At 53.4% G+C, this 16,529-nt stretch overlaps 1 long non-coding RNA gene across 1 annotated transcript; it reads left to right on the top strand.

Moving 5' to 3' along the window:
- The first annotated feature begins 2,010 nt into the window (after positions 1–2,010).
- Positions 2,011–15,112, top strand: LOC115603185. The gene is made up of 4 exons (XR_003989821.1): positions 2,011–2,168; positions 13,443–13,589; positions 14,391–14,477; positions 15,064–15,112. It is a non-coding gene; the product is annotated as an uncharacterized LOC115603185 (long non-coding RNA).
- Positions 15,113–16,529: the final 1,417 nt, after the last annotated feature.

Below are 16,529 nucleotides of genomic sequence, written 5' to 3'. Positions count from 1 at the left end.
AACCCTTTGGATAAGGGATATGGGATTAGGACAAGAGGGAATGGCTTGAACCTGCAGAGAGGACACTGGGATGGGATATTGGGAAGTTCTCCACCGTGAGGGTGGTGGGAATTGCGTTCGCTACCCCTTGAGACAAACCCCTCTGGAGTGAATTGCTTTGGGTTCCTTGGGATTGCATTAGGAATAGCCCGGGAGGCTCCCGGGGAATCCATGCCGGGATCCATTCCATGGGAATTGTTGGGGCCATGAAGAAGCCAGAAGAGATTCCCAAAGAGTTTTCCTTTAATCCCCTTTAGGATGGGATACAAAAGCTCCCGTCATGAGGGAGATGCTCCGGCGGGAGCAAGCGCATCCCTGACTCCTTCCCAAGGGAATTGTGTCCATGTAAAGCAGCTCCTCCACTGGCGACTGTCTCCTCCATCCCTGGCAATTCCCGAGGAGGAAAAGGCAAGGAATTCCCTTCCCAACGTGGCTTCCTGTAGGACGTGTCCCAGCAGCTGTGGGCAAGGGGCTCCGGTGGGTCCGTGGGGCTGGAATGCCGGTGGGGATGGGGAAGAGGAATGGTGGGTTTTCCATGATCCTGGAAGTGCTGGGCTCCAGTGGGTGGATTCCATGGAGTTTGCTTTGGGTGTGAGGAATGGGGGGGGCGGCTCCTTCTCCCATAGGGTGCAGCACCTCACCTGCTGCTCCACACGCATGTGTGGGCAGGAACATGCGTGTACACACATGTACACGTGCATGCACACACATGTACACAGCCACACAAGCCTGTACATGTATGCAGACACATGCACATGCGTGTACACATGTTCATAGCCCTATGAACACACGCACATATGCACACATATGTGCACACACGTACTTACACATGTACACACAAACACCAGCACACACGTGCACACATGCACATACACACACACAAGCCTGCACAGGCATGTAGATACGCACATACACGTGCACCACATGTGCATACAAGCCTGCACACATGTGGACACAAACACATACGTGTGCACACATGCACATACACACACACAAGCCTGCACATGCATGTGGACATGCGCATACATGTGTGCACATGCGCACACACACATATAAGCTTGCACATACATGTGCGCACACACATACAAGTCTGCACATACATGGAGACATGCGCACACGTGTGTAGGCATGCACATGTGTGCACACACACATATACACACACAAGCCTGCAAATACATGTAGACACATGCACATACATGTGCACACGCACACACGTGTGCACACACACGCTGCTCTCTGCCCCCCCCTTCCGGAGCTGCTCGCGCCGCTGCTTGTGCCCCCCCCCCCCCCCCCCCTTTGTCCCTGCGCGGCTCCGGGCGGCGGCGCCGCGAGAGCGGGGGGGCGCGTGTGTGTGTGCGCGCACATGTGTGTGCGTGTGTGCATGTGTGCGCATGTATGTGTGCAGGCTTGGATGTGTGTGTGTGTGCGCGCGTATGCATGCGTGTGCATCTATGCGCATGTATGTGTGCACGTGTATGTGCATGCATGTGCGTGTATGTGCGTGTGCGTGTGTGTGCATGTGCATGTATGCATGTACATGCGTGTATGTGCGTGCATGTGCATGTATGTATCTGTATGTGTGCATGTGTGTATATGTGTGTGTGCGTGCATGTGCATGCGTGTAGGTGAGTGTGTGCGCATATATCTGCATGTACATGTGTATATACATGCATGTGCGTGTGCATGTATATGCACATATGTCATGCTGTATGGGTGTGTACGTGTATGTGCGTGCTTCTGTGGGGGTGAACATGTATGCATGCCTGTACATGCGTGTCCATGCTTGTACGTGCGTGTTCATGCATGGACTCATGTCCAGGTTGGACGGGGCTCGGAGCAACCTGCTGCAGTGGAAGGTGTCCCTCTTGGATCTGGAAGGGCTTTAAGTCCTTCCCAAGCCATTCCATGATCCCATCACATCCTGGCTGTAACACTGACCCCGGCATTCCCACTTTCTCTTCCAGGTGGAATTCCAAGCCAGGCCTCAGGAATGCCCCGTTTCCATTGTCCTCAAGGGATAAGGACACAAAGATGCTCCCGATCACTTCATCATTGTCCTCCCTGAATCCCACTTGCATCCCGACATTCCAGCCTCCAGGACTGGCGCTGCAGCTCGGATCCTGTCCAAGGTAGGAGCAGGGACTATTCCTGCTGTGATCCCTCCTTTGCTTGACTCACTCCATGATTCCAGGCTTAAGAGCAGTTCCCAAAGGATAACGGGATGGGGGCAACTTGGCTTTCCATGGACTGAAAAGCCATGGATTTGGTGTGGAATCTCATGGACCAGACTTAGCCGGGAGGGTTGGTTTAAATGGGATAACTTCCAAGCAGGATGTGGAATAGGGAATGGGGCTGGTTGTAGGGAAAGGCTGGAATGCCGTATCCAACTGTAAGTCTTTGGAATTAGATGATATCCAGCTTTTCAGGCCTGAATCCCATCTCCAATCCCTCCAAGTCAGAGGAACAGGAAAGGGCTCATCCTTAGCGGAGTATCCAAAGGAAACCATGGAATGCCGTTACTCCCCTTAGAAGCTTGTTTCCCTTTTCCCACCTTTGCAATTCCATCTTTCAGGATTACACTGAATAAGCATGAAACTGTCAGGACGGGGAGGTTTGCTATCCCAGAATTCCATCTTTCCTGGCTTAGGATCAAAAGCTGACAGATACCATGCCCGGAGACAGCAGCTTCCGTGTTGCTATTTGGGGATAGCAGCATCTAAAAGGAGGGATGGGGTGGAAAAGATCCTTTTCTTTGGGAATGAGGAATTCCAGCCACGTAGGAACTGGGATTTGAGGATGTTGCACGTGTTTCTTGGGAATCAAGGGTATTTGGATGCTCTTCCCGAGCAAATGTCACTGGGAAGCGCTGCTGCCAGAGGCACAGTGGAGCTGGCGCTGGGAGGGATCCGGATCCCAAAGCATCCCTTGGAGGGAAAACAAGGAAGAATAAGAGACTTGGAATGTCGGTGGCCATAAAAGCAAAGGGAGAAGGGATGCGGACCGGGAATGGTGGCCGGGATGATGAGTAGGGATCCTATAGAGCATCCCTGCTTTCATTCCATACCCCATCCCTGCTCAGCATCCCATAATCCATCCCTGCTCAGCATCCCATAGAGCATCCCTGCTTGCATTCCCTACCCTATCCCTGCTCAGCATTCCATGCATCCCAGAGAAGCTGTGGCTGCTCCAGGCCAGGTTGGACGGGGCTTGGAGCATCCTGCTCTAGTGGAAGGTGATCCCGCTCCAAGCTCTCCCTGGATCCTTCTCCTCTTCCTCCCTGGATCAAACCCTCCTGCCACCTCTGTGTCCCCATCCCAGGAAGCCTTTTCCACCTTCTTGGAATGACGGAGCCTGGAAGCTGCCAGCTTCCACCCACTGGATGGAATCTCGGCTGCGGGAACAACCTGATGCTCCTCGCTTGGATCTTGGCACTGGGACACGCTTGACAGCCACAGATGGATCCCCACCATCTGCAGCAGGAGGGGAGGAAGATCCAGCTCTCATTTCCCGTCTTTCCCTGCTTTTCCTCAGTTCAGGCATCGGAAGCTGCTCCAAGGTCTCCCTTTAAGGAGCCTTCTCTTCTCCAGCTGCACCAGCGCAGCTCCCTCAGCCCTTGGAGCAGCTCCATGGCCACCAGCATCCACACGGGAGCACATCCTCATGGAATCATGGAATGCTTTAGGTTGGAAAGGACCTTCGAGCTCATCCAGTTCCAAGCCTGTGGCATGAGCAGGTCCCCATTCCCATTGCTCTCCCAGTGCCTGGCCACCACCATTCCCATTGCTTTCCCAGTGCTTGGCCACCACCATTCCCATTGCTCTCCCAGTGCCTGGCCACCCCCATTCCCATTGCTTTCCCAGTGCTTGGCCACCACCATTCCCATTGCTCTCCCAGTGCTTGGCCACCACCATTCCCATTGCTCTCCCAAGGCTTTGCCCCCCTCCCTTCACCACCAGCCCTTCCAGCTGGAAAGAGCATCATTCCCAGCTCATTCCCAGCTCATTCCCTGCCTTCCATGGGAAGAACATCATTGCCAGCTCATTCCCAGCTCACTCCCTGCCTCCCATGGGAAGAGCATCATTCCCAACTCATTCCCAGCTCACTCCCTGCCTCCCATGGGAAGAGCATCATTCCCAGCTCATTCCCAGCCTGCCATGGGACCAAACTCCCCCTTCCCACCAGGAAGGTTCTACTTAAGCTTCTCACATCTCCCACTTCCCAACTGATCCTCTATGGAATTAGCCGGGATTAAGCCCATAGTGACCTCTAATGGGGGGCAATCAGGCTGACATTAATAACGGGATATTAATTATTAATAACACCCTTTAATTCCACTATTAATTCCTATTAGGCCTCGATATTCCCGCCTGGATATGGGAAATCAGCTTTTCCTATGCTAATGGAGCCCAATTTGCTCGGAGATAGAAACTAATTATCCTCCATTAATGAAGTGAATTCATTAGTGTGGCATTAAGGAATGGGATTATCCCAGGTTTTCCATTTCTGATGGAAAAGAAGGAGGGAATTAAGGATGCTCCAACTGGAGCGGCCGAAAGTGGCTTTGGAATTGCGTTTCAGTGCAAACCTTGGGAATGCTGCTTCTCAGAGGGCTAAATAGGGATGAGTTCAAGAGAGATGTTGGGATGGGTTTGGGAATGAAAGGAATGTTTAAGGAAAGGGTTGGAATTCCTATCAATGGGAAAGGGAGATACGGAATCTCCAGGGTTGGCCTTAACTTGAGGGTGGTGGGTGAGGTGGCTGCTCCCATGGGAAGCACCAGCCCATCCCAGCTCACCAGGATGATGCCACGTGGGCCAAGGAGCTGCTGTGGCCCCCAGATCCATAATGGAATCATGGAATGCTTTGCCTCCGAGCTTCAGCTCATCTCCTTGATGCTCCCTTCTCGCTCCAACCCGGCCTTCAACACTGCCGTTAGCTTCAACCCACCCCCTGGTCCCACCGCCCTCAGCGTGAGGAGCTTCCTCCCCATCCCTCACCCGCTTCCCGCTGGAAGCCCAAAGTCCTCATCCCATCCCGCTCCAGGTTCCCGGAGCCCCTTCAGGCCCTGGGAGCTGCTCTAAGGTCTCCCTGGAGCCTCCTCCAGGCCGGCCCAGCTCTGGAGCCTCTGGTTCCGCATCCACGTGTGATGGCCAAGTCCTCCTCAAGGAGCAGGGACAACCGGAGGTGCTCTGGTTGCACCCACCTCCTTGATCCTTGGCTTCATTCCTGCTGCAGCACAAGGGGTTCAAGGCTCTTCCAGCCGCTGGGAATGCTGAAATCCACTTGGGAATGAAGTAGAACCTCCATAGGTAGCTCCAATGGTGGTCACCAGGGACAGTGGGAGCCAGCACCCTCAGCAAGGGCGGGAGGACACCAGGTGGTGTGAGGTGGAAGGATGGGATGGGATCCAAAGGGATCTGGGTTGGTGGAAGGGGTGAGCTTTAAGGTCCCTTCCCAAAGCATTCCATGATGGCTCAAGCATCGACCCTGCACCCCAAGGGGGCTTGGATCTGGCACCTTGCAGCCAGATCCGGCTCTGCTCCTTCAGGATCACCACCCGGACCCTGGGATGAGGCCTTCAGCTCCTCCATGGAAGCTCCAAAGCCCTAATTCCAGAGGGCATCTTGGGATAAGGCTGTGGCTCTATCCCTCGTCCTTCAGCTCCAAGTAGGAAGCTGCGAGCTTCCAAAAGGCCGGAGAGGAAGAGCAGGAGAAAGAGCTCTTCCTCTGATCAAACTTGGGAAGGATCCATGGATTTGAGCTCTCCCTTGTGGAAAAGCAGTGGGAGGGATGCTACGGATCTGACCTCCTCCTTCTCCACCACAATGGAGGTTTTATAGGAGCGTTGCGTAAGGACATGGAGCTCATCCAAGTCCAACCCTCTTGCTGCCTCAGGAATTCCATTCACGGAGAGAGAAAGCCTTTTTGGGATGCTGGGAATGGCTTGGAACTGCTGGGAAACCAAATCCCATTGAATCATGGAATGAGTTGGCGTGGAAGGGACCTTGAAGACCATCTAGTTCCACGCCAGGGCCACCTTCATGACCTTAAACACTTCCAGGGCTGGAGCATTCCATGGGGATCCTGTCCCACCATCCCACCACCCTCACAGTGAGGAACTTCCCAAGATCTCATCCCAATCCCCCCTCTTTCAGCTTAAAGCCATTCAATCCAATGGGCTCAGGCAGTGCAGACCCCCCCCCACACAGAATGGCATAAAGCAAGCTGGTTGCATCCCAATCCAACTCATTCCCACATGGAATGTGGTCGGGAAGCACCCATAGGGAACCAAACCCATTATTAACCCATAGGAGCGTAAAAGATGGGATGAAGAATGAACCAGCAGAGATTTACCAGTGATTCCCGCATCCCCAAATGCAGCCAGTATCCTTCTTTTGGGAATGTTCCCAAGCCCTTTTTGCCCCCTAGGAGGGGCTGCCCCCTATTCCCTCCTCCTGAGCTTCCCTACATGTGCCCCGCACTTCCTTAAAGGAGGAAAGGGGGAAGGGAAAGGCCGGGGAAGAAATAGTAGCTGGGATTGCAAGGCTTGCATATGTTAGAGCACATCATTAATAACAGTGATCAAAAGGGAAGGAACATCTCGGCAGCTGCAGCAAATTATGGGAGAAATGGGAATGTTCCAAGGAGCTGGGAGTGAACAGGAAAAGAGGGATACAAAGGCGGGATACAAAAGGAAGACTCAAGGAGGGAACATAAAGGGGGAAGCAAACGCCAGAGGTTGGGTCCATGTGGAGCCAAAGGGATGATCCCAAGAAGGAGGAAAAGGGGTGGGATAAATCCCAAATTGTTTTTCCCATTTTAGGCTTTGTTATATGATGGGATAAAACATCCAGGGGGGAAAATCCCAGTTTTCTTAGGGATGTGGAGGTGTTGGAATGAGGCCGCAGGGATGCTCCGAGGGCAGCTCTGCTCTGGAGACAGGCTGGGCTTGTTCAGCCTGGAAAGGATTCCAATGGGAACACGGAGCAGCTTCCAGGGCCTAAAGGGGTGGCAGGGAAGCTGGAGAGGGGCTTTGGATGAGGGATTTAGGGAGAAGGCAAAGGGAATGGTCCAAACCCAAAGCAGGTCCCTCTGTGCTGCAGCCCTGTGCTTGGGGTGTCTCCTGCCTGCACACACGTGCACATGCATGTACACGTGTGCTGCACATGTATGTACACGTGTCCATCTCCTCGTGCACGCATGGAAAAGCATGGAATGGTTTGGGATGGAAGGGACCTTAAAGCTCATCCACTTCCCCAGGGACACCTTCCCCTTCCAGGGATGGGGCAGCCGCAGCTTCCACCCATCCCGATGTCCCACCAGCCTCATGGTGCAGAACTTCCCATTATCCCACCTCAATCCCCGCTCTGGCAGCTTAAATCCATTCCCCCTTGGCCCATCCCTAAATCCCATATCCAAGCCCCCATTCCAGCTTTCTGGAAGCTGCTCGAAGCTCTCCCTGGATGCTTTCCTTCAACAGCTTGGCTCCATTCGTCACCTTAATGCAGCGCCTCCCTTGAGAGGGAGAAGCAAGGAGGCAGCATCCCTGTATCCCTTCCTCTCCATCCTACAGGCTGAAGCCCCAGCCCAGGCCACAATTCCCCCTTTTCCTCCCCTATTCCCTGCCTGTCTCTACCCGAGGCCTCTCCCAGCACCTGGAAGCCTCCGGCTCGGTACAAAAGAGCGCGCTGTGGCTTTAAGAGCACAACGGCTCCAACCTCCGCCACCCCGATCCCTGCCATTCCCAGCCTTGATGAATGCTTTTCCAAGCTAATCAAAGCTTCCCAAACCATCTGCTTTTGCTCCCTAATGCCTTGCCCAAAGGTTTCCCATTCCTAGTTGCCGGCTCGAGGCCAAGCTCGCTTGTGGTGGTGGCCAGGCTTGTAAACAAGCCCTTGTCTGGCTTTAATCTTCCTTCCCTTGCTCCATGCATATTCATCGGGAATAAACGGGGGGGGGGGGGGGGGGGGGGGGTTTAGTGGCTCCACTTCATCTTTTCCAAGGCTAATTCCGCTTGGGAAGCTGCTTTGGCATGCAAGGAGGGCCACCGCTTCACCCTGCTCCCAACAGCTGGGCCGCAGATGGGGCCCGGAGTCATGGGAGGAAATGAAACTCCACGTTGGAATTGATTGCAGGAGCTCGGATGGAGGCACGGGGGGGGCGGCTGCTCCCGCCTCGTCCGCAGGGGGAGATGGTGACATTTAGGCCCAGGGAGGAGGAGGGGGGGGCAGGAAAAGGCAGGGATATAAGGAATGCCGGGGGGGGGGGGGAACGTAGCGCCGGGGGGTGGGCTTCGAGGCGTGAAGCAAAGGGGTGGATCTCGGGGAGCATCCCGAGCTGCTCCCAGGCGGAAAGGGCAGCCCCGTGTCCTCAGGGAGCGCGATGGCTCCTCTGGCATCAGCCTGGTGGCAGCGCGCTGGAGTTAGCACGGGAATGTCGTGGAATCATGGAATCGACCGGGCTGGAAAAGGCCTTGAAGAGCATCAGGTCCACCCAGCACTGCCAAGGCCACCACGGCACTAAGGCCTTGTCTACATGGATGTGGCCATGGCATGATGTTGGCATGATGTAGCCATGTATGGTATGGCCATGGCATGATGTTGGCATGATGTAGCCATGTATGGTATGGCCATAGCATGACGTTGGCATGATGCAGCCATGTATGGTGTAGCCAAGGCAGCTGGTATCCCATTGGGAAGCCGGAGCTGCTGGAGGCCTCTGGAATCCCTCCGATTCCTCCTCCATCCAGAGTGATTCCTGCTGGATGCACATCCGGAGATGAGGGATTGAACCGGTTTAGAGGAGACTCACAATGTATTTCCCACCCCTTTTCCTTCATTCCCGAATGGAAAAGCCACTGGGAAGTTTGCTATGGAATTCCGGGTGCTGGAGAGGAGCTTGGCATGCCAACCCAGCACCATGTGTCCCCATTAACACCCGGAGGAGCACCCCAAAGCCCCATCTCCATCCCCTCCATCCCTGCCCATGGCTCCATGGAAGCCAAGGTCCCAGCCAGAAGAAGGACCAGAGGTTGCTCCAAGCCCCATCCAAGGTGGCCTTGGACATGCCAGGGATGGGGCAGCCCCAGTTTTCCTTATCCAAAGCCCCTTTTCCAGGTGCTGGTGGAGAAATGGAGATGATTCCATCAATTCTGCTGCTCGTTTTCTCCCCGACAACGTTCCTCCTCCACGGGGGGCCTTTAGATGCCATCCAAAGGGGTGATGGAGAAGACGGATGTTGCTCCTGCCTCCCTGGAACGTGGCACGGCTACAACCAGCTGCAGCCGAGCTCCAACGTGGGCCATCAAGGCCTTGGAAGAGAGACAAAACCACTTGGGTTGGTCTCCTGGAGCTTTGGCTTTGTGGTGCCACCTTAGGCCATGGTGTCAACCTGCTTTATGGTCTCCCAGAGATGGGGCATCACCTGCAGAGGGTCTCCAGGAGGGTCGGCACAACATCTGGAGGTGTTTGTCATGGAGACAAGTGAGAGAGAGAAGGGAAAAGAGGAGTGGGAGGTGGCCCTGTTGGATCTAGATGAGCTGAAGGTCCTTCCGACCACTTCCAGGGACCACTTCCACTTGTCCAAAGCCCCTCTCCAGGTTTCCTGTCGCTCCTTGAGGCCCTGGAAGCTGCTCCAAGCTCTCCATGGAGCCACCAAGCCCGGCTCGCTCTGTCTCCAGAGCAGAGGATGTTCCAACCCTTTGGAGCATCTCCATGTGAAGCCCGGTTGGCAGAAGCCTCTTGTCTCCTTCCATGCTCCATGTATCCACTGCTCCCAAAATAACCCGGAGGAGGGATCCGCGTGGAGCCAGGGATTGACAGCATGAATCATCTCAGCAATTGGAACATGGGAGTGACACAAGTAGCAAGCAAGCGTGTCACAGAAGGATGGAGAAGACACTTTGGGCTCTGCCAACACACAGGAAGCTTCACTTGGCCTTCAGGAATGTCAAGGCATCAGCTCCTTGCCACCCATTCCAGCTGCCAAGTGTATGCTGCTCACTGCATCCATCTGGAGATGGGTGCAGAGCACCTAAGTTTAGGCTGGCATCTGGTCCGAGTTCTTCTCCTCGTCTTCTCCCAGGGAAGCACCTTCAGCTGAGGAGGATTCATCCCGTTTCAGGTCTTCGGGCAGGACAAATGGCCTCTTTGGGTGGGAAAGGACCTTAAGGTCATCTGGTTCCATCTAGGGCCGCCTTCCACTAGAGCAGGTTGCTCCGCTGGCAGGATGGAGCATTCCCAACTTCCTTGGAGAACCTGTTCCAGTGTCCCACCACATGGTGCAGGCCCCTCCTGATCTTGTCCCTGACCACTGCAGGTTGACTTTGTCCCATTGCCGACTGGGGCTTCTCTACACTTGAGCCCATCCGTGGCCTTTGCTTGGAGCTTCCTACTTGCTCTGGCTGAAGACCAGAGGGATCTGGTTGAGGTTCTTCAGACCATACCTCAGCTCTGGTTAAAGCCTTTCCCCCTTGTGGGGACCGGCCCTTGTCCAAAGACCTTCTCCAGCCTTCTTGAAGGCCCCACATCTCCACTGAGGAAAGCTTCTCCAACCCCTATGGCCACCCATTGGGCCCCATGGAGAAGAACCAAGAAGACACTTGGACAGAGGAGCAGCTTGTGGCTTCTGAAATGAGCCAGCTTGGCTTTGATGAACCAGATCCAGATGGAATTCCATGCGTGGATCTTTAGGGAAACGATAACTCCACATCCTTGGGACAATACCTTGAGCCTGGCCACAAGAGGCAGCAGGAAGAGCCACCTTCTCCTGGCCAAGCCCTTTGGCAGGTGGCTCCAGAGACGGGTTTACGTCTCGTTTGGCCCCTCTACAAGTGGGAGAAGCTCTTCCTGAGTCTTTCACCTACTTGGCCCTGGCCCAGGAGGAGCTCGAACACCAAGTGTGAGACCTTGAGGCTTGAAGCCACCCTATAGATAGAAGTGGAGCTAAGATTAGAAGAGCCAGAAGTAGGAGAAGAGCTGTGAATGGTGCTAAGGATAGAAGCAGGAGGCAGCCAAAGTCCCTGCTTGGAGATGACAACTCCAGTTGGAGGAGAGAACGTTGCTCGGGAGGCAAAGGGGGTGCCAAGGATGTGCAGAGCTGATAGCCTGCTTCCCGAAATAGGGAGGAGAGCGGAGCCTTGGGATGGAATCAAGGACGAGAAGAGCAGGAAATGGGCTCCTCTTGCTTGGAGCTCCCAAGGAAAGCCAAGGGAGGGTGCGTTTGGAGCTGAGCAGGGCTTCCGAAGCCAAGGGATTTGCATTCCAGAGATCCAGCCGCCAGGAACAGGCTAAGGAGGAAGGAAGGAAAAGCTGCTTGAAGGTCCATGTGGAGAGCAGGCAATGGATTGGGTTGGAAGGGACCTTCAAGCTCATCCAGTTCCATGGGCAAAGCCACCTGCCCCTGGAGCGGAATTCCTGGCTGCTCCAGGCGGGAGATCCAGCTTCACGCAGGAGAGCAGCAGGGGGAGCTCAGACATCCCGTTTGGCTCCTGCCTTCAAACCTTGGGAACAGTTCAGGAGCGGGAATCAGTCCTGGACACAGCGAACACTGATGGTGCTTAGAGCCTCCAAAGAGGTCCTGCAAGAGGTAGTAGGACCCTGAGCAGCAGAAGATCAGCCAAGTGACCTTCGAGGTGTTCAAGTGGCCTCCTGCCCAGTTGTCCCCTGCTGTGCCCTTTGGGAAGCCCTTCACCTCTTCTCCTTAAACACAGGCAAATGTAGGGAAAAGAAGGGACTATTCCAGGGAATTTGGGACTTTTCCCCCTTTATGGGCTTGGTTTGATGTTCCTCCGACATCCTGGGAGGTGAGGAACAGAACACTGAGAAGGTGAGAAGGCTTCAGGAGGACCTTGGAGAAGCTTCCAGGGCCTAAAGGGGTGATAAGGAAGCTGGAAAAGGGCTTTGGATAAGGGATGGTGGGATGGAACAACTGGGAATGGCTTTAACCTGCCAGAGGGGAGACTGAGATGGGATACTGGGAAGAAGGGAGGGTGGTGGGACACTGGGATGGGATGAATGGAGAAGCTGGGGGAGGTTCAAGGCCAGGTTGGACGGGGCTTGGAGCTCTCGTGGAAGGTGTCCCTATTGGAACTGGATGGGCTTTAAGGTCCCTTCCATCCCAAAGCATTCCATGATTCTAAGCCCAACGTGGGCCGCACGCAACCCTGTACCTAAGTACTTCCTTGTAGTAAGTCCTTCTGCTCCTTGTGTTGAGCAAGACCTGAATTCCTCCAGTTTCACTTCATTTGCTTTGATTTTCTCTCTCTTGCCCATTTCCTAAATCAAATCAACCTTCATTTAGGATCATTTCCCTTTTCCTGGCTATTACTTAAGGATAAACCTCATGGAGCCATTCCAGGAGAGGAGGAAACCAAACCCACTTTAGTTTAGGGTTTAGTAAGACAGAAGTAAAGCTGCTACCAAGTGGGATAGGTGAGGGAAGGCGTTGGCTGCACCTTGGAGCTTTGGGGTAGGTGAAGATATGGAGGAGGAAGGAATAACGTCAGTGTATCAGTATAGATGTGCTGTTCCTCGTGTGTGGAATGTTTAGGAATGCCACTCCAGTGCGATGCCTTCTTCCAAAGCATTCTTATTGCTGCTTTATATCAGCGAGCTGTCGCCATTCCCACAGTATTCCCAAGCTTTTGCAGCTGCATTCCTTCACAGGTGCTTGGCTGCTGCTTTGAGGCCTCAGGCTGTGAGGCAAGTCCCTCTTCCAGCAGGATGGATGGGAAGGAGAACATCTTAACTCCTTCTCATCCTCCTCCTCCTTCAGTGACCCTTTGGGTTGCCCAGGCAACATTCCCTGGTTTGGAATACAAAGCAGGATTTGATTCTGCTCCGTTATCCTGATGGAAAAGAGGGGGAATTGGGGGAGGAGAAGGCTCCAGGGAGACCTTAGAGCAGCTTCCAGGGTCTAAAGGGGATATAAGAAAGCTGGAAGAGGGGCTTTGGACAAGGGATTTAAGGATGGGACAACTGGGAATGGCTTGAAGATGAGGTGAGGACCTCAGCTTCAACCCATTCCAGTGTCCCACCACCCTCCCAGGGAAGAACGTCTTCCCAATATCCCATCTCAGTGTCCTCTCTGTCACTTTAAAGCCATTCCCACTTCTCCTATCCCTAAATCCCTTGCCCAAAGCCCCTCTTCCAGGTTTCCTGGAGCCCCTTCAGGCACTGGAGCTGCTCTAAGGTCTCCCCTTAAGGAGCCTGGCTCCAGAGCAGAGCTGCCCCGTGGCCTCCTGGATGCCCTGGATGGCATTTCCTTGGCGTTTTCCTGGCTCATCCATCGCACGGATAAGGCCTGGATGAGATTTACCAGTCCATCCTTTACCATATGAAGTGTTCTTGGAAGTGGCTTTATGGATGGCAGCAAATCCTTGTCCTTCTTATCCTACATTATAGATCCGAGGATCGCCGTGGATCCTGAAGTTGGGCTCTTTGTGCTGCCCCACATTCCTCGTCCTCCTAATGGAATTAAAGAGGATGCCCAGAAAAGGCCTGGAAAAGAAGAGTGGCAAAGGGATGAAGAAGACAATACGTGGATCCACGGTGCCTGGATTAGTTCTCCTCCCCAATTAGCTGCTTGAATGAGCTATCAGAGAGGGAAGACTAAAGGGCTGTCTACTACAAGGAGTGGAGCTGCTCCTCTAAGTGTATTAAGAGCCCAACACAAAGAGCTGGAGGTTTCACTTAAGTGGATTTTGCCTCTGCTCCCGTTGGATTTGGGGCAGTGCCATATTAAGCTCCTTTGCTTCCAGCACGCGGAGGAGAGAAATGACAACCTTTGTTTCGAGGACAACAGAGTTTTGGGGGGGCTTTCTTTGTGCTTAATAAAGGCATTGAACACCAGACGTAAGGGCTGTGTAAGCCCCACCAACGGAGATACTCAGACATTAGGTTTAGGTCTGAGGAGAACATCTCGTTCCCATCAGTGAGCTCAGAACCTCACTGGTTTCCCTGCCTTGGTCATGAAGGGTTGGAGCGTGTCAATCCATGTTTTCCAAGTGCTGGATCAGCAGGGAAAACTAAGGAATAGCGATGTGAACCCCCCCCCAATCTATTAGCCGTTGGGAATCATGGAATGGTTTGGGGTGGAAGGGACCTTAAAGGGACAGGACAAGGGGGAACGGCTTTATCCTGCCAGAGGGGACATTGAGATGGGATATTGGGAAGATGTTCTGCACCGTGAGGGTGGTGGGACACTGGAATGGGTGGAAAGGAGAAGCTGGGGCTGCCCCAGCCCTGGCAGGTTGGCCGGGGCTTGGAGCAACCTGCTCTAGTGCAACTAGATGAGCTTGAAGGTCTCTTCCAACCCAACCCATTCCATGCTGAGTGTCCCAATTCCCACAGGACCAGCTCTGCTGCCTCAAGGATGGAAGAACACCAAGGAAAAAGGAGTGTGGATCTTTCCGCCTCGCTGTCAGCCCGCCAGAAGAAGTGAGTTGGTTGAAATCAAAGACATTTGTTCTCCTTTCAGAGCAACAAGCCCTGCTGAAGACACGGGAATGTGCAGCTGGGGGATGACTAAGGGCTGTGGAGCCTTCACGATGGAGGTGATCTTGTTGTTCCTCAAGGCCGAGGAGCCTAAAAATAGCTGCTGAGCTTCTTTCCTCCTGGCAAGGAAAGCACGGAGTACTTTGGAGTAGGCCTGCATGAGGTTGTAAAGCGACCTTTGGCCAGGCTGCGACAAGCAGGAGTTGTCTCCTGTCTACTGTTGCTCTTCCATACTCAATACTTCCTTCATGCTCCAAGGAACCTGCTTTAAACTGTCAAAGGGCAAGCTCACAACATTTACACAGCCTCTTAAAGACTCATGGAATGGCTTGGGTTGAAGGGACCTTCAAGCCCATCCAGTTCCAACCAGGGACACCTTCCACCAGAGCAGGTTGCTCCAACCTGACCTTGAACCAGGGCTGGGGCAGCCCCAGCTTCTCCATCCAACCCGTTCCAGTGTCCCACTACCCTTGCAGGGAAGAACTTCTTCCCAACAGCCCATCTCAAGCTCTTCTTCTTTTTTCTCCAGAAGAGGCAAACTTCAGGGGACAAAGAAGAAACCAAGCAGAACACCCAAGTCCTAGGAGACACCTGGGTAAGTTTGACTTTGCTGGCATTAACTGGGTCTTAAACCTACTCCAATCTGTTGAGTAAAGCACCCGGATCTCAGGACACACCACTGCCCCTCTGTCACTTTGGTGGAAGCTTGGTGGCACTTCCCCATGTACATCTGACATTCCTTTGTCAGCTTGATCCCATTATCCTGCTCTTTTGGGGTTGAAATTGGTTTTCCTTCTGTCTTTCTCAACAACAAAGGTGAAGATACGTGTTAAGGTCTGGTTTTACTACTCTTCCCCCAGCCTAACGCAGTGAGTAAGGCTGTAGAGCACCCTACTCCGAGGAGGTTGTACAAGTCAGTGCCGCGCTGTAGCTATAGAGGTTCCTCACGCCTCTTGACTCCTGCGCTCGTGTTTTCTGTCACCACTGCAATCTGAGGCCGGAAAACTGGGAAGGGCGTGTAAAATGGGAATAGCATCACTAGGAATAGCCGAGGAGTTGGGATTGGGATGGCACCAGAGCTTGGAGGGAAACTGTCTACAAGGTATCGGGATATATGCAAGTAGGAAACAGCGGAAAGCTGAATATGGCTCTGCTTCCAGCATCACCTCCTGCAGGAATGCTGCTTTCCAGAGGAAAAATGTCCCTTTTAGGTTGATCTAAACTCATTTTTGCAGTATGGAATTGAGAAAATAGGTCAATTCCTCCTTAAATCCCATCTCCCTCTCCCCTCTGGCACTTTAAAGCCATTCCCCCTTATCCTATCCCTGTATCCCCTTATCCAAAGCCCCTCTGTTAGACCCTTCTGAATCCAAAAGAGCTTTTCCATGTGTTTTCCTTTGTGGCCATTAAAGTTTGCTCCTTTGGAATCCAATCCCAATGGATTTAGTTGGGGCCATTCCCTTCCATAGGGGCATATGTAGGCAGTTCTGGAAATCTATAGGTCATGCTGACAGCTTCCCTAAGGATACAAAGTGTGCAATCAAGCCAGCTCTAGTCAAGGTTTCAACAGGGATCTTGAAGAGTTCCTAAAGATCCAACATCTGGGAAAAGCAGTTTTCCCTTGGGAACATCTCTTCCCTATTTAATCTTTTCATGACAGGAGAAGAAGACGTTGGTTGGGGTGGATCAGAGCAGAGGAAACAGTGAAAACCCACTAAAACCAATGTGGAGAGGGGCTTTGGACATGGGATTTAGGGATAGGAGAAGTGGGAATGGCTTTAAAGTGACAGAGGGGACACTGAGATGGGATCTGAGGCAGAAGTTCTTCACCATGAGGGTGGTGGGACACTGGAATGGGTGGAAGCTGGGGCTGCCCCATCCCTGGTAGTGCTCAAGGCCGGGCTGGCCGGGGCTTGGAGCAACCTGCTCTAGTGGAAGGTTGGATTGGAACTGGATGAGCTTTAATATCCCATCCATGGCATCGGCTGCGGAGCC

The sequence above is a fragment of the Strigops habroptila genome, chromosome Z (assembly GCF_004027225.2).
Source record: "Strigops habroptila isolate Jane chromosome Z, bStrHab1.2.pri, whole genome shotgun sequence".
In the NCBI taxonomy this organism is placed as follows: domain Eukaryota; kingdom Metazoa; phylum Chordata; class Aves; order Psittaciformes; family Psittacidae; genus Strigops; species Strigops habroptila.
The sequence above is the reverse complement of the archived record's forward strand: the minus strand, read 5'-3'. Positions and strand labels throughout refer to the sequence as shown.